The sequence below is a fragment of the Mus musculus genome, chromosome 16 (assembly GCF_000001635.26).
Source record: "Mus musculus strain C57BL/6J chromosome 16, GRCm38.p6 C57BL/6J".
NCBI lineage: Eukaryota > Metazoa > Chordata > Mammalia > Rodentia > Muridae > Mus > Mus musculus.
Genome location: NC_000082.6, coordinates 23821113 through 23847202, shown reverse-complemented (window position 1 = coordinate 23847202; position 26090 = coordinate 23821113). Strand labels below are relative to the sequence as shown.

The following is a 26090-nucleotide window of genomic DNA, read 5'->3' as shown; positions in this document are numbered from 1 at the left end:
TGGAGCTTTCTCATGCTCAGCTTAGGTGGTACTAGTCCTGGTCAGGTGGTCCTGCATTGTGTAAGAAAAGAGGCTGAGCTAGCCTTGAGGAAGAAGCCAGGAAGCAATATTTCTCTGTGGCCTCTAAACCAGTTCTTATCTGCACGTTCCTGACTTGACTTCTTTCTCTGGCTTCCTTCAGTCATGGACTCTGATGTGGAAGTGTGAGGTGAAATAAATCCTCTCCTTCACAAGTTGCTTTTGGTCATGGTGTTTTATCACATCACAGAAACCGTAACTAAGACACCACACATCATAGAAACCGTAACTAAGACACCACACTGACAAGGGTTAAGAAGCTTGCTATAAATCCTGGATCTGAATCTGCTTTATTTGGCCTCAAGGAGCGAAGTGCTTATGTCTACCAACCCCACCTTAAGTAAGACACATGATCTCTGGGATCCTCCTTCTGCCTCACTTATATTTGGAGATCTCTATAGGCAATTTTTGACATATCTTGTTAGATAAGATCTGCAAAGTAAATACTGTGAAAAAGGTCAGTAGGGGAGAGATGATTCCCTGTTTGGACAAGGACATATTGCTATGGAAATAAGATGTGGAGCTTAAATGGTCATAGATAAGAGACAGGGTGTCTGGGCCTGCGACTGGGTAATGGATGGGGTAGATGGAGCTGTTGCTTTCAACATACATGTTGGCCCCCATTGGTTGAATTTAGGTGGCTTGTGCTTCCTCCACTGGGGAGAAAAGTTGTCCCCTGAACACATTTAAATAATCTAAAATAATCTCATTAAAGACATTTAGCTTAATCTCATCTGGAAAGTCACCTTTGTCATAGAGGTTAACATACTTGAAGCCTCTCATTCATTGGTTCTCAACCTTCCTAATGCTGGACCCATTTCGTGCAGTTTCTCATGTGGTGGTGAGCCCTAACCACAAAATTATTTTGGTGCTATTTCATAACTGTACTTTTTGCTACTGTTATGAATCATAATATAAATATCTGTGTTTCTGATGGTCTTAGGTGACCCCTGTGAACCCTAAATGGGTTTTTATCCACACAGGTTGAGAACTGCTGTTCTAAGGGTTTGGACATGAATGTCTTTGGGAGGTATCATTTTTGTCTACCACAGATTGTCTGATTGCATTTTGCCCAACATATCAAGAGTGAGCTCCTGGTTAAACAAAGTCCTTAAATTTAGGTGTCCTACTCTTCTGTTTGAAACTATCTGAGAAGGTCAACGGCAATGTTAAGATGAAGGCATTGTCCAGACTTAACGGAGTCCATAAATGCAAATAGATACAAATGGGACCATGCTCAAAGGAAAGTAAGCTCAGTGGATGGTGACACATCTTTGATTGCTACACAATGAGCACTTGAAAGCTTTTAGCTGCTGCTGAAGAGGGATTGTATATTCCTAGTCAGGATGTCAAAAAAGAGATTCAAGATTCAAGTGACAGCAGGATTCAGAGACCCTGTGATTCTTCAAAATCTGGCCATCTATTGATTTACTAAATGAATTGGAAGTAGACATCCATCTTATTTAGGAACCACAGCAACTTGGTAGTAATTACCCACTGTGTATTTACAATGATGAATCAAATAGAGTTTCAAAATCCACCAAAAAGAAGCAAAAGTCCCAGGGGACAAAATGGACTTCCTGCTCACAGCTTCCATTAAAGTTAATGAGAAGTTAATCATGTCACTAGACTTGATAAAGAAGAGTCTCGAGAAATGACGGGGAGAACAGAAAGACTCAAAATGCCATTGGCTGGATACTAATTCAAATAACTCAACTTCCCATAGAGTGTGGGGGATAAAGGACAGCAAGAGATGGCATTAGTGGTTTGTCAGGCACTCTAATTGCAGCGAGATTGCCTCTTAGCTTGAAGTGTTTGTCCAAACGAAGCACTTCATTAAAAAGAGTGGTTTGAGCTACTTAGTAGCTTCGCTTTCGGTCGTGAAGGTTGGGAAAAGGTGGCTTTGCTGTGAAGTTGTTCACATCCTGCTTCAGAAACATCTAGACTTAGCCCCCACCTCCACTTCCACTTTTAGTTTTCCTACTCCAACCCTGATGTAACTAATTTTTTTTTTTTAATGCTTGGGTGTTCTTTCCCATAAGCTGTGATCTGAAACACAGGTGCTCATATACAAGAGAAAGAATTGGACGGGCAGCAAACATGTGTGAGTGGAGGGAGGCAGGGCAGAGAGGGAAGTACCACATCTCTTGGCCAACCTTTAAAGTCCTACTATGCCGAACATGGACAGGTTTTGATGCTTATCTAATGCAAATGTCTCATCTCATAGCTAAGAGCAGGCGTTAGACTCTCAGTTCCGTTGGGAGCTGTCATGTTTCTACCGACAAGGAAGCCTGTGACTTTCTTCCCCTGCGGTTTTGTGGTAAACACATGGGCACTGCGTATTACTGCTCTTGTGTATTCCTGTTAAACTCTGATACGTCTCACCCAACCAAAAGTGATTGATGCTTTATCCTGACTTGGTGCCAATGGTTTCTTTATCTCTTACATTGTTGTTCCTGGCACACCCTCTTCCACAGCACCCTTTTGAAGGCACTTTCTCATATATGACCTCCTACCCTCTAAAACATCCTTCTCTTTACTTTTTTTTAATTAGATATTTTCTTTATTTACATTTCAAATGTTTTTCCCTCTCTAGATCTCCCTTTCAGAAGCCCCCTATCACATCCCCCCTCCCCTCAAGGGTGCTCCCCCATCCACCCAATCCTGTCGTCTCGCCCTGGCATTCCTCTACACTGGGGCCCAAGGGTTTCTCCTCCCACTGATGTCCAACAAGGCCATTCTCTGCCCATATGTGGCCAGCGCCAAGGGTCCCTCCATGTGTATTCTTTGGTTCTTGGTCCAGTCCCCAAGAGTCCCCCTGGGGAGGGGGGTCTGGCCTGTTGACACTGTTGCTACCTCTATGGGGCTGCAAACACTCTCAGCTTCTTCAGTCCCTTCTCCAGCTATTCTTAACAATAAAAGAACTTCTGGGAGAATCAGCATCTCTGACCTCAGGCTATACTACAGAGCAATAGTGATAAAACTGCATGGTACTGGTACAGTGACAGTCAGGTAGATCAATGGAATAGAACTGAAGTCCAAGAAATGAACACACACACCTATAGTCACTTGATCTTTGACAAAGCTAAAACCATCCAGTGGGAAAAAGATAGCATTTTCAACAAATGGTGCTGGTTTAACTGACAGTCAGCATGAGGAAGAATGCAAATCTACCCGTTCTTATCTCCCTATACAAAGCTCAAGTTCAAATGGATCAAGGACCTCCACATAAAACCAGGTACAGTGAAACTAAAGCATCCTTTACTTCCCTACTGGACTCTCATTCCCAACCTCCAGAGCCTTTCTTATGTTCCTCTCCCAGGCGTATGTCATTTTATAAGTTGTACTACCTCTCTGTAAGAGTATCATACTGCACATGGTGACAAACAGGGCTCAGGCCTGATCCATCCCCATAGTCCACCCTCCATCTTTGCCAGAGAGCAGCCGGGCACATGAAGAAAATAATAAGCATAGTGCCAGCATAAGCTAACACGGTACTTACTAACACCAGAAGCTGCTTCTTGAACATTTTACATTGATTTATTCCTTTTCATTTTAAACACTGATATGAGATCATCACTAGGGTTGGGTATGTTGTTCAAGGGCACCCAGCTAGTTGATCATTGTGCCAGAATTGGAACCAAGGAATCCTGCTCCAAACTTCCACTCTTACCAATTATGGGAGGAGCTTGCTTATGTGTCGGGATGAGTACACATTTGTTCATCTATGTCTATGTGTCTGTCATCACCCTACCATTTCTCTGTCCATACATCATGGATCTTTATACATAGCTATGTTCTCATCTCTAAGTGTACGGGTGTAGGGAAACATGTCTCTTAGATGGATGCTCGTCCAAGTTAAGGACACCATTTTCACTATGAACTAAAACAGACAGTACCAAGGGCTGGAGAAACACCAAGGCAGGCTGAGAGCGAAGGTCCTCGGTACAAGCATGGGACCTTTCTCTCTAAAGCCTCTCACCTAAGACATGTCCTCAATTGTACGGAGAGTGAAAATGAGAGCAAACACTTTATTTGTAATTGCCTCTAAGTGTCCACGGCTTAGGTACTTACTCCAGAAACACTAAGAGGTTCAGACACGTGGAAGCAGTAACCAGGCTGTCTTTGCATAAATAAATATTAACACCATCTGGTTTCCCTTTTACCAAGATAAGCACTAGAAGCTTTAATAATTAATCAAATTAGGACCTAAAAATAATTTCCCTTTTAGGGAGTTTGTTTCTGTTAGCTATCAATTAGCACTGATGACTTCGGCTCCCTTCTCAGCGTGTTTTGGAAAATGGGGAACAGAGAGGCTCCTCAGTGTGTTAATGGAGCCTAATACACATTGCCTAATGAAGCGGAAAGGCCTTGTTTGCTCTGAACACTGCAATCATTTAGGAGCTTTTAAAACCCAGTATTAAGCCTTAGCTCTCCCCCACCTCTTCCTTGAGACCCAAGTGATACATTTAAGGTTTTATCTGTGCCTGGTAGAGGTGAGCAGCTCATTACCCTTTCCATTTGACAAATTCTTTTATTGCCGTGAAAGGCTTTTGCCCATCTGAGTGCTAGTGCAATGGTTCATGGCACCTACCAGTACCACCACGTAATAAAGGCCTCACACTGATCATCTACATTTGTTGGGCCCTGATAAGGGCCTACAGGCTTGCAGTCCAGACCTCTCTCTCCTTTTGAGTCAGGAGGTCATACTGTCTACATACTCAGTTCTTGGAATTTGGATTTCTGTGTTTAAATTCAGGCTCTTTACCACTATTTAACCTCAGGAGGTGATTGAGCCTCACTGTGACTTTCCTTCATAAAAAAAAGATTGGGGAAGATATTCTGAACATTAGTCAGGTTTGCCTAAAGCCCTTTTGGAAAGACCTATTCTCTCATTTCCCTATAATAGTTTATTTAGTAGGAATTGATAAGTCAGTGTAGGCGGCATTTGAACCCTGAACACCTGACCTAATTCCGCATGTTGCCTGATCACCTTGGCTTGTCTTCAGCAAGGATCCTGGTGGGTTGGTCCTACCAGCTACCCAGCTCTTTCATCTATGCTTAGTAATTTTTCATCTACTAATTTACCTTCCTTTCCAGTTTGCTGAGTGCCAGCAAAATCCCAGTTGTTCGTATTGGATTTGAACTTAACCATAGTTCTGAATCCAGCTTTACCTCACCAAGTTGCAAAAGTGTTGAACAAAAATATTTCTTTCCTGCTTTAGGGTATGTGGTTTTCTTGTGAAGCTAATAGTGACAAGCTGCTGTGGATCCTTCAGAAAGGATGCAAACAGTGTCCTAAGAGATCAGCAAAGGTTACCAGTGGTTAGCACCTCATATTCATACCATGTTGCTCGATTTCTGTAAAGCCTGAAAACATCAGGCCTTGCATGTAGCAGAGAAGTGTGGGCCTAGGTATTGGAGCATCTCCACCCTGCTTTCTCTAGTTGCCTCTCTGGCTAGCACCTGTGAGCACATCACTTCTCCCTTCTAAGCCTTAGTCCACATTATGAATTGGTATTGAATTCTTCCTGCCCCACTGTCCCTTGCACCTACTATGAAGACTAATGGTTACAGTAATATAAGAGGGACTTGAGATGGGCTGGAACATTGATGTAAGGGAACCGGAAGACATGATGCTGTCCCACACACTCTACAAGGTGGAAAGAAGCAACACTCACCCTGTCCTCTAACCCAACCACAAACAGACATATACATGTACATAAAAATTTTAAAAAAATGTATCACGTTAAAACCAGAGAATAACCCTCACCAGACACTAAATCTGGAAGTGGTCACAGACTTTCAAGCTTCCAGACCTTTGAAAAATACACTTTTATTGTCTATATAATATCCAACCTCAAGGTTTTTGTTATGGCAACATATAAGGCATTGCTTAAATTAATACAGTTTGTCAGTGGCAGAGCCACTAGTCAAACCTAGAAATTCACTTTCTGATCCAGTCCTTTGGACTACAGATGAATTAGGAAGGCCTGATGATATAGAGTTTCTTGGACCCTTCATTAAAATGCGTTACTATGGGTATCAGATACTACGAAAAATAAAAATGTCAGTGCATAGAACATGAAGCTAGGGAGGACTAACAGGTGGCACCTTAGTTATCCAGACCCTGGGGTCCTGAGTGTAACAGTCTGTTGTATAACAGGCTCATTGGCATGTGGTAGTGAGAGACAGTCACACCGGGCTAATGTACACAGATTCATCTGTGCCTTTCAGGCTTCAGTTGATGTGATGACTCTTACATCCTTCATATTGTTCCTGGACAATCTATTCTATGTCATCCTTGACCTCTGCACACTGGCTGATCATGACCTGCTGGGCTGATAAGGCCCAACTTAGCTGATGTCTCTCCAAGGCAAAGCCGGGTCTAAGGAAACTCAGTATCTTCTGCCTCTTCCCCCACATTCTAGCCCTAAGAGGCTTATGGGATACAGAGCATGATCTTCCTTGAGGCCCCTGTCATATGCCTCACGTACCTGGCCCAGGAATGCAGGCAGTGATTGTGACTTTGTTGTGTTGACTTGGAGCTCCTAGCAAGTAAGACCAAAGAAAGCCCACCAGAGGATGTTTCTTTCTCACAAATACATCCTATAGCTTTTAACACCAAAGTGAGGAGACACCTTTCTGACAAGACCCTGAGGACCTGTGTTCACAGACTCACAGGTCCTGTTTAGCTAGGGGATAGGAACATGATAACCTTACAGAAAATGTCTCATTTTGCTTCAAAACATATAACACAAGCTATTTTCTTCAACTGAAGAGAACAGCCAAGTGTTAGGACCGCTGGCTATCTATCTGTGCAGACACCTTCTGAGATCTGTCTCCTTAGACTTTCCCTTAAGCAAACACAGCATGTTGTCCAGTGGAGGCCAAGTGTCAAGTACCCTGACTGACTGGGCCCAGTCTCTCTCCAATTTTATCTTCTATTGATTTTTCTCAATGTGCTTTCAGCATCCTGTACACACAATTTCACTTCGTCAACCCACTGGGCTCTATCCACCCCTCAGCCATTCACATCCTTCTCGATGTAGAAACCTTCCTGAATAATGGCTGCCTTTGAAAGCCTTTCCCCCAAAGGCTACCATCAGGAATCACTTCTCTAATTTAAATGATGCCCACAGTGATGTCAAGAAACTGTGGCATGTACTTAGATTATTTGCTTCCTTCTCAATCAGTTGATGAGATGGACTTTTATTACACGTGTGATGAGGTTTACAGCAAACACCCTAAGCTTAGCTTCATGATACGAGCTTTAAGAAAATGTCATCTCCTGTTTTTGCTGCACAATAAATATTTGAGTTGGTAGAATTTAGTAAACAGAAAAAGAATTGGATGTACCCTGAGTACCCAAGGGATGGTAATCTCCTCTGACTTGTGTTTGCCCAGTGCTTAAAAGAATGGAGTTAAAGCCCAGCTTCCAGCTCTGAGGTCCTGAACATACCACTTACTAGCCACGTGATCTTGAATACAGGCTTGTGTAACCCTAGAAATAGTGTCACCTTATTTTTAAAATGGAAATTAAAATCCATGGGAGATGTTACATCAGCTCACATAATCATGTAAAAGCTACATGGATTTGGTTGTCCTGTGAGCTACAAGGTTTGGGCATTTGCTGCGGATTCGATTCTGCTGTTAGTTAGCATAAAAGTCCTTTGAAGTGAATTCACTGTGAAAGTCTTGCTGTGTGTGTGAGTGCTGTCTCTGAGTCCTAGGCTCCAGAAATCTCAGCACCTGCATGGAATAAGCTTTGAAGCCAGTGAGCTGCTGAGAGCTGTGGAGGACACTGTCTGCTGGAAGCTCTCAGTCTGCTGACAGAGACGTGTGCCTACCTGCACACTATTCTGCACAACAGAATAAAGACAGACAGGAGAAGTCTGAAGGCTATGAGGGAGGTGGAGGCAGCACCCAAGCCAGGACTGGAATGTGGACATGAAGAGAAGGACAGACAACCAAGCAAAGGGCATTCCCAGCTAGGAGATTAGGATGGGTTCTTCAGGCCAGGCTTGGGAGATTTCAGAGAAAGGCAGGAGATTTATAAACCTTCACAGTACCGTCCAGACAAAAATGCTGCTAAGTGATGGATGGGATGGCACAGGCTTCAGTTTTCTGTGCTGTTCTTTCTGTTAATCAAAGGTGACATGAAACAGAAGGTGAAAGAACACCCCTCCCCCATGACTCTGGGAAATGACTCAATCTCCTGCACCAACAAATCTTGAGCTCTGTAATAAGAGGTAGGAAGAGCCCAAGGCTGACGGCTGGACAGGGCCCCGAGGAGGGCAGGCTGCATGGCATAGAAGCCACTGGTCGTATGCAGCCAGATGTCCCTCGATTCTGCTGCTCTGTGTTCAGCTTACATCGAGATAACATAGGTCTTTAGAACTCGAATTCCAGTAATGTGAGGTTTTGACAGGAATGCAGATGGTTTCACTGTACGACATTCACCCCGGTGGGCATGCTGACTCCAGCTGCTCTAGGCTAGAATGAGAGCCTTCCTCAGCCACTGACAGGTTGGCCTCAGAGTACAAAGAGCTAATTCCTTGCCTGGGTTGAGCAAACTGTGTGATTGGTGCTCCGACAGGACTATATCAGGCTAAGCCTTTCCCCTACCTTTCTTCTGTTTCTCTTTCTTTCTTTATCCCAAGCAAAGTACAAGTAACAACTCACCGAGACAAGAGCCTGAATCTCCAACTCAACTTCTAGACAGCTTGAGCTGAGTAAGACCTGTTTGAGATGCTAACACTAGCAGCAGCGTGTGGGTTAAACCACAGACAGTGACAGCCTGGTTTCCTGCAGGCTATAGTGACACAACCATCAGCAATTGCTGCCCAGAACCATGTTGCCCTTGCTTTCCCACAAGGCTTGCTGAAGGACTAGCTTAACCACACAAACCCAGTGCAAAGAAATCAACCTCATTTTATAACAGACAGAACTTCTCATGATGCTGAGAAAAGGAATTTGGACACTAATTTTGAACATTTTTCTCAAGTAAGGGAGAGCACCTATTTGTCTGTAGGTGGGTATGTAAAGGCTTTGGTGAGACACATTGTACTCACTGAAGAACCCAAATCTAATTATGCACACACTCGCACATGCATGCACACCCACAAACACCCAGCCTCCTCCAGCTCAACATCCGAGTGCGACACTGATAAATATTTGTGTTTAATGGCACTTATGGGGAGCATTTTGAGTTCTAAACATTAGCTGGTGAGTAATGATTTTACCAAGAGCACAGCGAGGACTTTGCAATCTTGACTATTCCTAGGCTCCTGATGACAGACAATTACTCTATACTGCAGAAAGGAGTTGACAGAAATCCTTTAAAGAGCTCCTTGGGGGACAGTTTCATCAGGGGGAAAAAAAGTAGGAGTAAAGCAAATGAATCCAAGACTGTAAACATTGTATTTTCACTGCCATTCCTTCTGCCTGTGATACCGGAACCTACTACATGGCCTTCTCCTTGCACTGGGGCCCAGCTGCCCCAGGGGCTTAGTTCTTGTTATCCGGGGTCATTGCAATCGAACAGACCTAGGTATAAGTCTCTGGTGTTTGTGAGAACCCTAAGGAGCCTGTAGCTGTCAGCAAGTGCAGATGTACCAACAAGGAGAGTGTAAGACCCTGCAGAGGAGGTGCAAGCATGGTTGGGTGAGCTTCTCTGGGAAAGTTAGCATCCCATAATTTCAATTTTTACACATGGCAAGTGAGAAGCCCGCAAGCCCACCCCTAAGACAGAGCTGTATGGAGGAGCGGCTGAGATGGCACCTATCAGCCAGCAGAGCCTTGCCTACAGAGGAGACACTGACCAATGGGTGCTCTTCTCCAGGAGCCAGGTTAGTGCCACCTCTGAGTTTGTTGGAGTGACAGGATCTGGGAAAGCCACATCAGATCTTGCCCTGTGTCACCGGTGATTCCCTGGTACTGAGTTGTCCTTGTTTTTGCTTTCTGAGACCCTCCTTGTTCTTAAGCACTGGCTGGTGCTTCAGCGTGGTTTTAGCTGTGTATGTCATCATGTCCTAGCCACACTCCAAACTTCTGGAGACTAGGTCTCATAATATTCGTCTTTATAGCTCTTCCATCCCCCAAGGGTTCATACAATGCACATGTGACACACTGAATACTACTTATTGGTTAATGGAAGAGCTGGGTTAGTTTGTGAGTTGGATTCTTGATTTAGTATATGTAATGATGGTTTTTAATCTTTACTTGAAAATTATTTCTTGTACTGAGTATAGGCTAGGCTCAGCTCTCAACTCCAGGAAAAGAGTAGAGAATGTGTGTGGTAGACAAGGTCCCTGCTCTCAGAGAACTCACACAATCGCACAAAGACACAATTAACAGGCAGACGTGGGAGAAAACAAGTAGTGATATGTGTTGTGATGGAATTAACTTGAGCTGGGATTTGCTAGAACAGGAGCAGCAGGAAGTGTCAGTTGGCCAGGGACAGCCCAGTTTGAAATATGGGTGACTGGAAGCAGACAGCCATCCAGAGACATGCAAAGTACTGTCAGAGTGATGTGGTGGACAGGACATGGGTTGAGGGCTCATCCAAGGGCTCAGGTAGGATCTTGCAGGCCAGATCACAGGTCTGGAGAGAATGTGAATGACAGGAAAACACCATGGGGACAATGACCTCCTCCATCATCACTGTCTTTCACCCTTAGAAACAGCATTGATACTGGAGGTGTCCAGTAGACAGCGCTGTGCTGACAGCTTTCAGTGTGACTCTGAGGAGCAATAGCCCCAGATTTGTTCTCCCTTTAGCAACAGGAACTTTGAGTTACATTCCCCATTAGATTTGTTTAGCTCTCTTGTACTTGCACATTTCAGAAACTGCAAAATTCCAGAAAAAGAAATTAAATGCTAAAAATTGGTCTCTCTTTGTCTCCGTCTCTCTGTCTCTGTCTCTATCTCTTTCTCTATCTCTCTGTCTCTGTCTCGCTCTCCTCTTTATTTTTAAATCAAACAAAAAAAATAGAGAAACGAAGTCATAGCAGGACCTTCTCTGGTAGGATGGCAAGGAACTGCTTGCTGCCTGTCACAGAAGGTTTTAGAAACACTGGAGAGTCACTCGACAGCTGAAGAAGGAAGATTCTGCTGTCTACCTAATTTTCATAGCCTCACAAAGCTCTTGGCTAGAGGCCTTTAGGCAGCTCATCTGCCCTGTGCTCCAGTGTCTTCCTCTGAAATAATCACAAGGTCACTTCTAAAGGAGAGCCTCTGAGCTCATTTGGATTTAGACCTGACTCCCAATTCAGTATTGTTTCATCCTCTTTGAGGCCCAGTCTTGCTGGCCAAGTCTCATAGCCTCTTGTCTCCAGGGTTGATATTACAGTACAACACTCTGAATCCTGGCTGAGTTTTAAAGCTTCCTTAGTGCAGCTGGGGCTCCAACAGGCGGGGTGGAATATCAGGTAGGAGAAGATGCTTGGAAAGGTATATCAGCCTTGCTGATGTAGCTGATGGCCCATCCTAGGGAGCTTGCCTGTCGTGTCTGAACGATTGCATTCTGGTGACCTTCCTGGATCTGAATTTTTGTCATTCCTTGAATCATCCTCTGCCTCCGTAGTCCTATCTATAAGAAGGGGCTTCTTTACAGCACCTAAAGACTAGGATTCAATAGACATTTTGCAGGGACCCATTCAGTATATAATAGAGCTATCCACGCAAGAAGTGACACTGATTTATCTAAATAAGGATGGTGACAACTTTTGATTGACAGATTGTAGACAGAGTCAGTGTACTCAAAGCTCAAAGAGACTATTTGGGAAGTGGGAACCCCTGCCCCATTTCTCCTGCTTTGTAACCAGACCTCAGCGGTGAGGACACCCTCCTTCCCTGTTTCCTTGTGCCCAGAGAAGGATTGGCTGGGGCTTCCACGCAAGGACATTAATGAGATTACTCAGCCTCTCTGTCCTCATCCCAGATTTGACTCTTTGAAAACATGATAAGAATCACGAACATTTATCAAGCATTCTGTGTGTGGTGCACTGTGATAAATGCCACATGGTATCTTCTCGAGTGTCCTTGACTCTGTGAAGCAGGCAGGGACAGTGAGGTTCAGAGCAATCCATTTCTACTGGTCCTCACTTGGCTGACTCTAAAGTTTAAGCTCTAAAGGCAAGTTAAATATCTGTGAAATTACAAGCTTACCCCACCACAGTAGCACAGCCAGTTTGAGAACAGCTCTCTCCCTCTCCCTCTCCCTCTCCCTCTCCCTCTCCCTCTCCCTCTCCCTCTCCCTCTCCCTCTCCCTCTCCCTCTCCCTCTCCCTCTCCCTCTCCCTCTCCCTCTCCCTCTCCCTCTCCCTCTCCCTCTCCCTCTCCCTCTCCCCCTCTCCCCCTCCCCCTCCCCCTCTCCCCCTCCCCCCTCCCTCTCCCCCTCTCCCTCTCTCCCTCTTCCTCTCTGTCTCCCTCTCCCTCTCCCTCTCCCCCTCCCCCTCCCCCTCTCCCTCCCCCTCTCCCTCTCCCTCTCTTCCCCTTTCTATATCAATGGCAAAAGTTGAGATTTCAGTGTTGGGTTTTCCACCTTTAAAAATCCTTTACAGGGTGTGGGTGTGGACTTAGGTAAGCCATTAACCAAGCCTCTTAGTTCTGTCTTCTGAGTGTCAGGGCAATCAAGTGCTTTTCAGTTTCTCCCAGGGATGCAGGGAAGCTTCAGTCCTACCCATAATGCACTTGAGGCACTGTGCAGAGCAAACTGCATTCAATGCTCTCCACCTCTTTCCTTCAACGTGGTCAACCTTTGGATTGCTTTCCTCCTTCCAGATGACATTTTCATCGTGGAAAAACACAACTCTCAGGTTACCAGTCACCTCAACCCTAAAGATCGTGGCTTGTGCTTGTGCAAAGAAAATCATCTGGTTTTATCTCTAAAAATATCCGAGGAGCTGGCTATCTAGAGGTTGAAAGTGTGTGGCCAAATGTGTGGATGTGACTCTTGGGGAGTTGTGACCCATCTCTGTCAGTGGCAAAGGGAGGACTAGGTTGCAGCCTGGGAAGCTGCCAGGTCTAAGATCCCATCAGCAGCAGCCAGCAGGGAGAGAGAGATTCCCTTTGACAGAGAAGCAAATGATGTGGAAAGTCTTAGTTCTTCCTGGAGCAGAACAGTTACAGTGTTGACTTTAGTCCCTCTAACCATTCAGGTTTGTTGACTTGTCAATTATTTCTTCCTTCCTTTTCTTTGTTTGCTCTGTCATAATGGACTGATTAGACGTGAGGGTTGTCAACAAATACACAGGGTGCTGTGCCTGCCTAGAGGGAAGGTGAGGCAGCATGCCAAGAGAGGCTTAATGCAGGGGTGTGGGCCAAGGCTCTTAGAGTTCATTTCATGTGGGCGTTTCTTCTGGAGCAGTATGAGCCCTTCTTGTCATTTCTGATACCAGTCTCTGGAGGGCAGAGTAAGGCAGCATGAGGCAATTGGGGACTACTTCTCTCAGTCACATGGCCAGGCCATTTGTCATCATTATGCCTCAAACATTTCATCTACAAAATAGGAAAAGAGATGTTGCAAATTGGAGCAAGGCTACTGAAATGTTTCCCAAAGGGTCCTCCATACATGGATACCATTAACTGAGCAACTGCTACATTCCAGACACTGTGGTATGTTGCAGGAACCTAGCAATGAAAATAATAAGGATTCAGGTCACCGGGCTCTTTACAGTCTTACATGTACAGTGCATAGCAATAGAAGGGGTTCTCCAGAGGTGCCTATGTCATGCAGAAGTGGACGGTGCTAACATTCTTCCTTATGGCCTCTAGGAAAGATGACATTTGAACACAGACCTGAAGGGAGTGAGACAGGTCTGGGAGCTTTCCAAAGGAAGGGAGTTCCTAAATGCAGCCAACAAGAGCTGCTCTGGAGGCTGTGCACAAAGAAGCTTGATGGGGGAGGGGCTGTCTACACACATGGCTTTTGTCATACGATCCTTGACTCCAGTAACCCAGCACTTCAGAAAGGCATAAGTTGCCTTTCTGTGTTGTCATCTCTCTAGTGTCTATCCTACATGAACCATTTCCAAGGTCATGTGTGGAAGGACAGGATGTGTTTTTTAAAAAGGCCAAATTGGTATTGTAGTCTCTGAGCCCCCATTTAAAAAAAGAAACCAAAACAGAGCTTCTGTCAAATTGCCAAGTGTCTTTTTATTTTTTTCTTCAGAACATCCTGAGTGTATCCTCCACCATGACAGGATGTTCTTTCTTCCTTTGCTTTTCTTTTGGTTGTACCGGGCTGGCAGCACTGCGTCCCTAGTGTAAAATGTACGCTTTCACTGACATTTCAGAAATGGCTCTGGGTGCTTTAGATGAACAGCTCTCTAGATGTGCACGAAGCTTCAATTATTCTGCCTAAGAAAATAACTTTTCAGAAATGCTTTTCAGCAGTGGGAGGCCTCGGCTAAGACAGGTGGAAGAGTTAATGAGCAGAATTGATAATGACAGGTCGGAAAATTGATTGTCAGTCAAGACATGACAGGCAAGTCAGCAGGGAGATGGAAGATAGAGCTGTTACAGATGGACTGCAGTATGGAGAAGTGCCGTAGCTACCAGCGTAAATTGATACCTACCTGAGGCTGAGGGATGGAGCTCAGAGGCACATTGTCTTAGTCACTATTCTATTGCTGTGAAGAGACACCATGACCAAGGCAACTCTTATAAAAGAAAGCATTAAACAGAGACTCGCTTACACTTTCACAGGTTTAGTTCATTATCATTATGGCAGGGAGCATGGTAACATGCATGGCTCTGCAGAAGTAACCGAGAGCTACATCCTCATCCACAGAGAAAGAGAGAGAGAGAGAGAGAGAGAGAGAGAGAGAGAGAGAGAGAGAGAGAGAGAGAGAGAGAGAGAGAGAGAGAGAGAGAGGAGAGAGAGAAGAGACAGAGAGAGAGAGAGAGAGAGAAGAGGAGAGAGAGAGACTATAGGGCCATTCTTATTCAAACTATCACACACCATAATGTAGGATTTAAAAGGCCGAGGGAGGGATTTACAATTTCATTGCTTCTAAGTTACCTTTTGTTTTTCAACTTCAAAGGGATGGTAGTGTCAGCAAGGTTTCACTGAACCTCCATCACCTGCTTAGCTCAGGATGGTGCTGGGAATTTCTATCTTTGACATGGCTGGTAACAAATATCTAGTTTTGGCGTCTCAGTATTGCTGCGTTTAAAAAGAATTTATGGCTGAAGGGTCCTACGGAAACATAGTCTATGCCATGGGAGAGAGGTGCCTCTGTTTACTTTAACTCCTACAAGGACTGGGTGGATTAGAATCTTGGGCTGTATCCTAAGTTGGGGACTTCTGTTATTTCATGTTGACAAGAGGCTTATTAGTCTATGTGAAGCAGTTGTGATTTGTTCAGTTCATAAGTGTTTTATTTAGTATAGCCATGAGAGAGCTTCTTGTTCTGTCTAAAACGCAATGACAGTGACACTTTGGCCAAGGATGACTATATTCCAAAATGTGTAGAAAAATTAGGCAATTGAATTTGATGGCATCAGATTACAGTAAACAGAGATGGAGTACTACTTAAAACAAACCTGACTTTCTGTCTATGGGACTCAGACAAGGTATGTGCTGTGGATGCCAGGGAAGGAGCTTAACAGATATGAGTGGGTATCTGAGCCAGTTCTCTTGTTTCCAGTTCTTGGGTCAGAAGATCATTTCTGTGGAGGGCAAATGCAGTGGTTAGGAAGGCCATTCTCAAGTCTATCAAAATTTACATACTTCTCTTAAATGTATTCATCCACTGTTACTTTTGGGGACCCCAGTATTCTTGCTGGACTATTAAAAAATCACAATTCTATTTTGTCTCACCAACAAGTTAGGGTTATAGAAGACATATTTTTTAAAATGTAGTAGCATAATAAAAAAAAAGGCACTGGGTGTCTCTGCTATTTACTATGACACTGCCAAGACCCTCTGAGTTTCGGTTTATTGCTTTGTACAGTGAAAAAACATATGCCTGCCCTTCTTTCCTGGTAAAATCTTTGTCAAGTCCAATGGAAGAGATAAGGAAAAGGAGAAACACTATGTAGTTGCAGCACATTAGATTCAGAGCTAGAAAGAAAAACAAGTCTGCTGTTTTGATCATACAGATGAGGAATCAGAGGCTTAAGAAAACCCATGCTCTAGATGAGAATTTTTCAACCTTCCCGAGCCCTTCATACAGGTTTTCTTGTTTTGGTGATTCCCCCAACCACAAAATTATTTTTGTTGCTACTTTATAACCGTAGTTTTGCTACTGTTATGAATCGCATGAATCTTTTCTGTTGGTCATAGGCGACCCCCTGTGACAAAGTTGTTGCTTCACTAAAGGGATGGTGACCCCTGCTTTAAAGTAAGCAGTTAATGACAGTAACAATGATGACAGTAACTCCAAGGTAGACTTCTTTGGTTTAGATGTGTAGTTGCACGTCAGCAAACACTGATACTTAGCCACAATACGCTAGACTTCATTAGATCCAGCATGAAGATCCTTTGGTGACTTTTAAGAGTGAAGTGGGGCTCTGGGAAAGTTGGGGTGAGGGCACTGGAGGCTAAGGCAGAGATGAGCTCTGCGTGACAACCCCAATCAGGCTTTCTGGTGGGATGGGCGTCACATGAGACAGTGGCAAATGACTGGGTAATGGTGCCAAGGTGCAGAAGGAGCAAGACTATCACCAGATTCCCTGACACAGCTTAGACCCACTGAGTCATCAACATGTAAGCAAGTAACTCCAGTCCCACAGGCCAGATGCCCCTGCCTACTTAAAAAAATGCCATTCTAGAAGCAAGCACTAGTACCAGATTTCCCTGAAGGTTTTTTTTTTTGTTTGTTTGTTTTGTTTTTCTGTCACAATTTAGTTTAATTTTACAACTCTTCAAACTTATTTCAGCATCTCTAAAATGATGTTATTAGTGTGTTCATTCACACATTACCACAAATTTGTCAGTACCTACTTATCCTACTGCTCCTTAGCTTTTCTTATTAGATGTATTAATTTCATTTTATGTATGAGTGCTTTGCCTATATGTTTGTTTGTTCATGTCATGTGTGTTTGGTGCCTGCAGAAGTTGAAAGAGGGAATCACATTTCTAGATCTGTAGTTACGGGTGCTAGTTAGGGAATCACTGTGTGGGTGCTAGGAATCAAACCTCGGTCCTCTGTAAAAGCAGCAAGTGCTCTTAAAGCCCCGACTATACTATTCTTAATGCCCATTACATCAGAAGTGGAACTCTGACAGAGCACAGGCTCTACACTGACAGAGTACTGATTTAATAGAGTATGTGCGTCAGAAGAAGGTGATTCCGGTGACAGTAGCTGTTCTAGTTTGCTTTCTATTGCGTTGATCACGACAAAGACAAAAAGCAACTTGGGGAGGAAATGGTTTCTTTGCTTTCCACTTCCCAGTCCCAGTACATCACTGAGAGAAGCCAAGAAAGGGACTAAAAAGCAAAGCACGAGCCCGGAGACAGGAACTGAAGCAGAAATCATAGAGGAGTGCTGCTTACTGGCTTGCTCAGCCTGTGTTCTTGTATTACCAAGGCCCACCTGCTTACAGTGCGCTGGGGCCTCCAAATCAAGTTAATTGGGAGAATGCCCTACAGAGTTGCCTACAGGTAGAGTTTGTTTGTTTGTTTTCAATTGAAATGGTCATTTCCTGGGTAACCCTAGCTAGTAGCAGATTGAGTTTTGAAAACTCTAATGAGCAGAGCTGTTAGAATTCAGTTAGCACAGAGAATTCATGGCTTAACTTGGGTGCAATGTTGTATAGAAACTTGGGTGTACTAGAGTACAGAAAACTATAAAACCTACAACTGCCTTCAAGGTAGTTGTAGGCTATTTGGATTGGAGAGATGGGGCAGGTACATTAATCAGCTAGATACAGTTAACCAGTAAGTGTTATGCTAGAAGCAAGTACTAGCACCCTACAAGGTGGGTTATTTAACCCAGTCCTGAGGCTTAGGGGAGAGATGAGGAGATTCATGTAGCTGAAACTTGAAGGCTGCATGCAGGTTGCCTCTTGGGAAGTGACTGGAACAATGTGGACAGGGAAACATAGGAGAACTAGAGTCACTTAATATACTCATGAGGGGATCAGGCAGGGTGTGGAGAAATGACACTGGGGATGAAGGTAGAGAGCACAGTACTTGAACGGCTTTATGCCGCAGGCAATGGAGACAGTCACAGATTTATTCTAAGCAGAGCAATGGTGTACCTCTTCAGCAAGTACTTTTGACAGGTATGTTTCAATAGGTTGTGGCTCAGGGGAGGATAGTGAGGCTGAGCCCTGTTTTGAAAGCATGTGAGGTGATGAGAAATCATTTGACACACAGTGTTCCTCTGGAGAAAGAGAGCAGAGGACATTAGTTTCATGATACCCTTGGACTTCCAGAGTCAAGTCTCCATTGAAGAAGAAAGCAACTGAAACAGTGTCAGATAGGAGATTTGGGGTTAAAAAAAGAGGGAAGAGGGCAGAGACATGCTCCGGTGTTTTGAATTCCCCCTTTTGTATCACACTAGCTCTTAACTGGCATCAACCATGGAGAGGATGACTGATCCCAGCGAGAGTCCAGCAAAACAGATAATTTCTTACAAGTCTCTGAAATTCATGAGTGCTGTGGGGTCCCACACACTAAGGCTTTGCTGATGCTAAGTCTGAGACTTCCTTGAAAGGATGGGTTTCCCAGTGGTTGGTTTTGTGTGAGTTCTTTTTTTCTTCTTCTTATCAAAAAGCAGACTGTATCCACTATATAGTTAATGCCTGGGGTCTTGCTGAGCAGAAGAGAAAGCAAGCATAGAGCTAGACAACACACCATAGTTAAGGATTAATTCTTCACACAATGAGTTCATTAAGGAGCTGCTAAATGAAAGGCTGTGTGGTAGAAGTCTGCAATGGGGATATGGGCTTGACCATGAAAGATCTGCTTACTACACATGCAGAATTTGGGCCAAAACTTCACTGTAAAGCCACCTCCCACACATGGCAAAGGCTTCACTGGCTTCCTTTAGAGTCCTGAGCCTTTGCAGAGGGAAAGCAGCCTGTGTTTATTGTACAGCTACTGTTCCTGGTTACAACCCTTGCAGGCCTGGTGTGTGTGTGTGTGTGTGTGTGTGTGTGTGTGTGTGTGTATGCTCATGCACATGTGCATGTGCGCGCGTATACACACACATACACACACACACACACACACACACACACACACATGCACACATACCCCAAAGGCCTTAATCCAGGTAAATAAGATTTTCTTCTTTTCTCAGAAGAGAAACTTAATCCAAATGGACAAGATCATATTATAAAGCTTTCACTAGTCAGTTCTTTAGAGGGCCCTGGGTATCAGGATGGCAGTGCTCATTGTAAAATTCTTTTACTGCTGTTGTCATGGTAGAGTCAAAGGTCTGTAATTACTGAGACTGTGTAGACACTGTTCATCAGAGTTTAAACAGGTCTTATATGGAGCCCACAGGGTTGAGGTTTCTTCCTTTCTATACTCGTGAATTCTGGACTGTATCTGGAAGATAGGAGTGTTTTTAACAAACTTGATCCTTGTTGTGGTTTATTTTGTTGTTGTTGTTGTTGTTTTATTCCTCTATTCTCTATTTATATACTCTAATAACAACAGCAAAACCTTCCCTTTTTCCTACCGTGTTGAGCCGTCTCATTTTTCTTCCTAGTTACCCCCTCTAATTCCACCAACCCCCACTTCTCAACTCTTTACAGGCTGTATGTGCACATATATTTCCTTGTTTCCCCATTCTGTATAGATTCATGATGATGGGTGACAAATTCCACTGTCTAGTATTCTAAGGGGATAATATCAGGTAACAATATTTGGGTTTGTTCTCAGTGATTTGAAACTGAGTACTGTATCTTTTCTCCTTCGTACATCATTTGGGGACCACTCAGACTGAAACCTTTAAACAAAGACCCAAAGACATATCTTGCTAATCTGGCATGGACCTCAATTATCTCAGCCCTCCTGTTAAGCCAAACGGCGCCAGAAAGTGGCACAGGTAAGATTATTTTAGTGAGAACACTTATGGCTCATATCCTTTTTTGTATCTATTACTTCATTTGATGTTTGCCATAAAACAGTGGAGTAGGCATGTTAGAGATGGACTGCATTCCAGGGAGAGATATAAACTGAGTCTCTGAGAATCTCATGTCCACACTAAGCTGAGCCATGGTTAGGAGTTGTACTTGAGAATTTTTCTCTAAAGTGTCAGAGTTCTGCAGTTTTCATAGGACAAACCAATCGGAGCAGAAAGGCCATGCGTCCTTGCTTCTGCGAAACAGATTTGATTTCGAGTCTTAATATGCTCTGCCCAGACCTTCCTCACTCTGTGGAGAGTGTGTTCAGCTGTGGGGATACTGTGAATTACAAACAGTGATTAATATTCTTTTCAGTTCTTAAGTATTAGAACCCCAGTAGGAACTTTTTGATGTTAAAGGAAATAGAAATCAATAGGAAATTGTTCCTCAACTTCTAAGCAGGCTGATCACTTTCCTAGACAAGTTGGAGGTGGATTATTATTTATTTTTTAAACAAATCTACAGAAGGAAGTGATTACTGAAAGCTAAAAACATTAACACAAAAAAATGCTGCCCCACATTGGAGCTGAATGTTCCCTTGAGGCCAGTGAGTAAGCTTTGCTGTCCCTTGCTCTTTACCAGCTTGCTAAGGGACCAGCCTCTTCCATACACTGTAGTGCATGAACTTGGTTCACAGACATTTGCAAACCTTGAAGTAAGATTCATACTGCCTCTGGTGCTCAGTAGGAAATCCTTTTGGAATGAAGATGACTTTACAAATGTTATCAGACCAAGGCGAAAACTCTGTCCATAGACTATCTGTCTCATCTACCTCTATACTCTCTGCCAAATCCCACCACTGGTTCTGACACTGTATTGCTGCAAGAATGTGAGTTATAAGCTTTTGAAAGCAACAACTACCTACCAGGGGGAGATTTATTCACTCCATCAAGCACAAGAAAAATTCAATTTTGAAGCTGTCAGCATGGGCCAGTAATGATGTTTAAATGAATTCCATTATGGGCAAATCTAAAATGTGAACAATATTTTTATTGATTTTCAGTGCGTTTCAGCGGGGGCAGCTTCAGCCTGCATCGCTAGCCTTCTGTAAATTGTGTGCTGTCCCTCTGGGTGAAGTGCCCCTGGCTTGATTGGCAGTTGTCTCCCGGTAAGCATTTCATGCAGAAGATGTTCCTTATCAGTCATGGCCATATTGCAGGTCATGTAAATCTCCAGTGCTGCTTGTGGACTCTGCTACAAGATTGATGGGGTAAGCGCCCATGTACATTGTATGTCAGTTACTCCCATCAGCACCAGGGGAAAAGCCAATTGAAGCATAAAACCACCCAGCACAGGATATTCACAACAGTTTTAATAAGCAAAGCCTCTCTTTTGTGTCCCATCAAGTACAAGGATAGCTCATCATTAGCAGACTTCTTGGTCATGTCAGATGAACAGAGGGTGGCTCTGGCTTCAGGGTTCATCTTTATGTTTTCCTCCAATCTGCACCTCACTGTAATTATCTTCTAATTTCTTGGTCGACTTCAGCCGTTCATTCAAATAACCCCAGTTAAATTGAAATTGGAAAGTCCCTTACAGTTTGAGAATCATGTAACTGTGCTAATCTTTGCAGTCAGTAGCACATGCTACCTAGTTGCTGAGTTACTTGCTGACATGTCCCATTTGCCTTAGAGTGACTCTTCTGTCATAAGCTTAGCTCCTTCATGAGATAAACCATTGCTGTGATACATTTTCTAAACTGCCCAGGATTCAAGAAGTAAAAGATTCACTTTGTGTGTTTGAAAAAGAGAACTTAAGCTCTATCTATAGGATTTTATTTATCACTATACCATACAAACCAAACTGTGAGGTCTAAAGATACTAGACATTAACTTCAATTCTACCTTGACAACTGAGCCTCTGTGCTCACTAGTCTTGCCCTAGAGATGTCTGTACTGTCTAAAACAGCGCCTCCACATAAGCAGGAAGTCCGTAATGTTTGGAAAACAACAGATACATGAATTACAACTTGGTTGCAATTTTCTCTAGTTCTTTTTCTTCATGCCTGCTTTGTGGGAGTATATTCATAATGTTTATGTTGGTTGGCACACATTGCTTTTTCTCTGTGGCACTTGCTATTGTATAGAGCATTCTCCATAGGCCACAGAGTCCCCTTATCACTGTCTATAATGACTGAATAGACACCAGAGCACTTTCTAACATGAAAGTTCAATGTATTGCTGGAGCTTATTGCTTTCTGAAAGTGCCAGCCCCTAGACTGGATGTTAATGTACTGGGTGAAAATTAAAACCAGAGCTTGAAGGTTGCTTCCTACCCCATGATAGAAGCTCTAAGAACTGGGTGTTTTGTAGCCGTATCAGGATCTCATGAAAATGACAGATTAAATCAAATCTTTCCCAAGAATCATTCCTTTTACTATGTGCTATGCTCATCAATAACTAACACTTCCTAATTAATCATGTAAAATCATTAAGCAATGGAACTTTGCTTAGAAATTGCCAGTAGTCTCAAATTTGCATTCTGTTAATGAATTGTAATGAAGAATCTGTTCCAGGAACCATAGTCTCTGATCTCACGGAGCCTAGTTGATGACTACTAACACATCATGAGGCTTTGGTTGCTATGTTGAAAACAAAGCCCCTCCAGCCTAGTGAGATTCAGAGGTTGTGAAAAAGAAGGGTAAGATAGCTGCCACTTTAGGAAACAACCAGCAACTTGCTCTAGGCGAAGCCTCGTGAAGGGAGTTCTGCAGAATGGAGTTTTGTTTGAGGTCAAGAAACTAAGACAAATAGACTAACAGCTTTTGTCAAGCCAGAGAAGGCTAAATGTCTTGAGAGATATGACAGAGATAATGTGGGAGTTCATTCGAATGGAAGAAAGAGTTATTTTTTCTGCTAAGAGGTGTTAAGGCTGGGATCCAGCAAGCAAAGGCATCCAGTCACAGTTGCTAGGAGGATAACTGGATGGGAGAACGGGGAAAGGGTCCTGTTATGTTGGGATATATTTGCAACTACTGCCTGTGTTCAGCATTGCAGGACTCTGTCTTCTTTTAGCAATTAGTTTTGCTCTTTTCTTGGTTTTGGCCTTTCCGGTTCCAGAGACACATTCATACATTGACCCCCATATGCAGCTCTATTGAGAATGATCTGACCCATGTCACCTGTGCCCTTTACTCTACAGTGGAACCAGCTAGCTTGGTGCTGGCTCTGTGACTGCCCACAAGGCCCCTTTACTGTAGCAGGGTGACTGTCTGTTCTTGATCCAAGTGGCCTAGTGGACCTTACAGTTAAGGGTATATGCTGAAATTCTCACCCAGGGAAATTAGCTGCCTGACCTCCAACTAGACAGTATGGGGGTATTATTCAGACTTCAGAGGGGCTGCAGGACTCAAGAGAAGGTGATCTTGTCTCTCCTTGGGAGGAAAAGCTGAACATGGGAAGGAGCAAAGAAGCTACCTAGAAGGTGGGAAATGGATACAACTCACCATGGTAGTCAATGTTCTCAGTCAAGGTCCATTTCACTCAGTGTGGATATGGAGGCCACTGGAGGTAGGGCAGATAATGCACCAAATGGGCAGGAGTTTCATGCCATCCCAGTGTCCTGAAGCCACCAAGGAGACCCTGGTCAAGGGAACCAAATGCCTAGGTTCTAGTTGTTTGCTTCCGCATTAGAGAAGCTAGAAATAACAAGTCGTTACAGAATTTCTAGCTAGAATAATACCTAGATTTTCCTATGTGCCAGGCTCTGCTGTGAAGAATTTTACTCAAAGCCATTCTTCTATTACATTTAGTTCCTGAAGTAGCTTTATGAGGTAGAGGCTGCCATAATTCTTATCTTAGAGATGGTCTATGAAAGAAGTCTGTGGAAGATGGATGAGTCTTAGGTACTACCCCAGGGCTTTGAGAAGACCAGATGTGTTCACATCTGTGAACCCACATTGGAACCTGTGGACCACTCTACATGCACCATGGACTGGATATTCTACCTGTACCCCTGCCGTTTCTTTCTCTGCCTGTCCTGATTGTGTCTAAGGTAAGGTCCATTGAAGACAGGTTAATGGAAGAGACAAAGCTTCTCCCTTAAAACCAAGAGGGGTGGGGGTGAGACAGTAGGAGGATGGATGTAAAAATAATGATGTTGTGGGAGGTGCCAGAGGGCTGGCAAAAATAAACTGTACAGGAGAGGAGAATCTGTTTTGAGGCAGGGGTTAGGAAAGGAGTCAGCTCTGGTCCTTAGTAGAATGTTGATGAATTCTGAGAGGTCTGTGCTGCCCTACCACCTTCTTAGGAACTTGTCACTACATCATTAATTCTTTATTTACTTTATCCACTTATTTCTTATTCTTTTTTTGGCACTTATATTAATCTGAGTGATGTGTTGGGCACAATGAAAACAGCTCTGCCAGTCTCGTTTGGTCATTTCATGCTAAGCTATGCAAGCTCCCAAGGGCACTGTTATCAGTTTATGAACAACAAGCCACCAGGGCAATGAACCCTGTTATTGTTATTCTGTTTGGATCTCTCCAATCATTTTTCATCTCTGCTAATCAGAAGATAAAGGCAAGCCTTCTCCAATTTCTGCCTCCAAATCCATCTTAGGTCCTTGAAGTTTCACACTGAGCTAAACTGTTTGAAATCTAGGATAAAACATCAGAGAAGAGCTATAATTTTCAGATTTGTCTGTGGGTAATGCATGTGATCAATGCAAAGCACTAGGGGTTTGCTTGTTCAAGACGCAATGATTTTTCACATCAGTATGCAAGAGCTGAAGCGGGCACAAGTGTCAGAAGCAATGTATACAGCTAGTGGCCAGACCCAAGGTTCGAGATGTTCATAGGGTTTCCAGATAAGGAGAGGAAGAGGGGAGAAAGAAAGCAAGGTTGCTATGGCATGAGATCTCTTACAAGTGCTGCTTCCAAAGAAGTCAGACAGTCAGTGTTCAGTTGCCGCCTCCCAAGAATCCTTGAAGAGGTTATTTCTTCCTTCACAGAACTGGCTGTGTCCGGTCTTAAGTTAAGTAGACTCAGCGCTGAGTTTCTTAGCACTCGCAGTATGTAGTCTCTCAAGACTCCGTCATACTCACTGAGCTCATGAAGTTGATATATGAAGCTGTGCATTTCCAATGAAAGGTAATGCTCACCAAGACCAGACTTACATAAGTCCATACAACAGAGCTGCCTTGCTATACAAGGAAACCACCCCTGAGTTAGAAGCTTGCTTGTTTGTGTGTGTGTGTTTTTTTTAATTAGATATTTTCTTTATTTATATTTCAAATGTTATGCCCTTTCCTGGTTTCCCCTCCAAAAACACCCTATCTCCTCCCCATTCCTCCTGTTCACTAACCCACCCACTCCTGCTTCCCGGCCCTGCCATTTCCCTACACTGGAGCATAGAGCCTTCACAGGACCAAGGGCCTCTCCTCCCATGGATGACCTATTAGGCCATCCTCTGATATGTATGCAGCTGGAGCTATGTGTCCCACCATGTGGACTCTTTTGTTGATGGTTTAGTCCCTGGGAGTTCTAGTGATACTGGTTATTTCATATTGTTGTTCCTCCTATGGGGCTGCAAACCCCTTCAGATCCTTGAATACTTTCTCTAGTTCTTTCATTGGAGACCCTGTCCTCAGGCCAATGGATGGCTCTAAGCACCCACTTCTTTATTTGTCAGGCACTGGCAGAGCCTCTCAGGAGACAGTTATATTAGGCTCCTGTCAGCAAGCACTTGTTGGCATCCACAATAGTGTCTGGGTTTGATGATTGTGTATGGGATGGATTTCCAGGTGGGGGAATCTCTGGATGGTCATTTTTTCAGTCTCTGCTCTGAACTTTGTCTCTGTAACTCTTCCATGGGTATTTTGTTCCCCCTTCTAAGAAGGATCAAAGTATACACAATTTGGCCTGCCTTAAAACTCAGGTGACAGCAGATGCTGTCGAGGTTATAGAGAAAGAGGAACACTGCT

General features: G+C 43.7%; 1 long non-coding RNA gene across 2 annotated transcripts in view; it reads left to right on the top strand.

Annotated features, from left to right (window-relative positions):
* The first annotated feature begins 324 nt into the window (after nt 1-324).
* Gm31430 overlaps nt 325-26090 on the top strand; it is a 42685-nt gene continuing 16919 nt past the window's right edge. The window contains exons 1-2 of one of the 2 annotated variants that reach the window (XR_384769.1): nt 325-418; nt 21172-21276. This is a non-coding gene — a long non-coding RNA (predicted gene, 31430). Of the gene's footprint in view, nt 419-21171; nt 21379-26090 lie in introns of both variants that reach the window. The other variant, XR_384768.1, reaches the window with a different exon arrangement.